Source organism: Penaeus monodon, chromosome 15 (assembly GCF_015228065.2).
Source record: "Penaeus monodon isolate SGIC_2016 chromosome 15, NSTDA_Pmon_1, whole genome shotgun sequence".
NCBI classification, from domain to species: Eukaryota; Metazoa; Arthropoda; class Malacostraca; order Decapoda; family Penaeidae; genus Penaeus; species Penaeus monodon.
In genome coordinates this window covers 4,577,171-4,577,392 of record NC_051400.1, presented here as the reverse complement: position 1 = coordinate 4,577,392, position 222 = coordinate 4,577,171, and the positions used below count along the sequence as shown (strand labels likewise).

The 222-nt window shown below is 29.3% G+C and overlaps 1 protein-coding gene across 1 annotated transcript in view; it reads right to left on the bottom strand.

Annotated features, from left to right (window-relative positions):
* LOC119581700 (ankyrin-2-like) overlaps positions 1-222 on the bottom strand; it is a gene marked incomplete at its 5' end in the record, with an annotated part of 102,055 nt that overhangs the window by 21,132 nt on the left and 80,701 nt on the right.

Here is a 222-nt window from a genome sequence, read left to right as displayed (position 1 = left end):
ATCTAATGTACCTAGTAATTAATTCATTACTGGCCAAATAAAGTGTCTTTGTTTTTTATGTTTACCCACTGGTAAATATATGCAAAATACTTTTTCCCACTTGTAAATCGTGCTTAAACAGGAAATCCATACAAACTAAATCATGATATAACATTTTCATCTTTTGTGATCATTGCATCCATAGAGAGATCTTAACATATAACATTTCTGAAAGCACTAAGA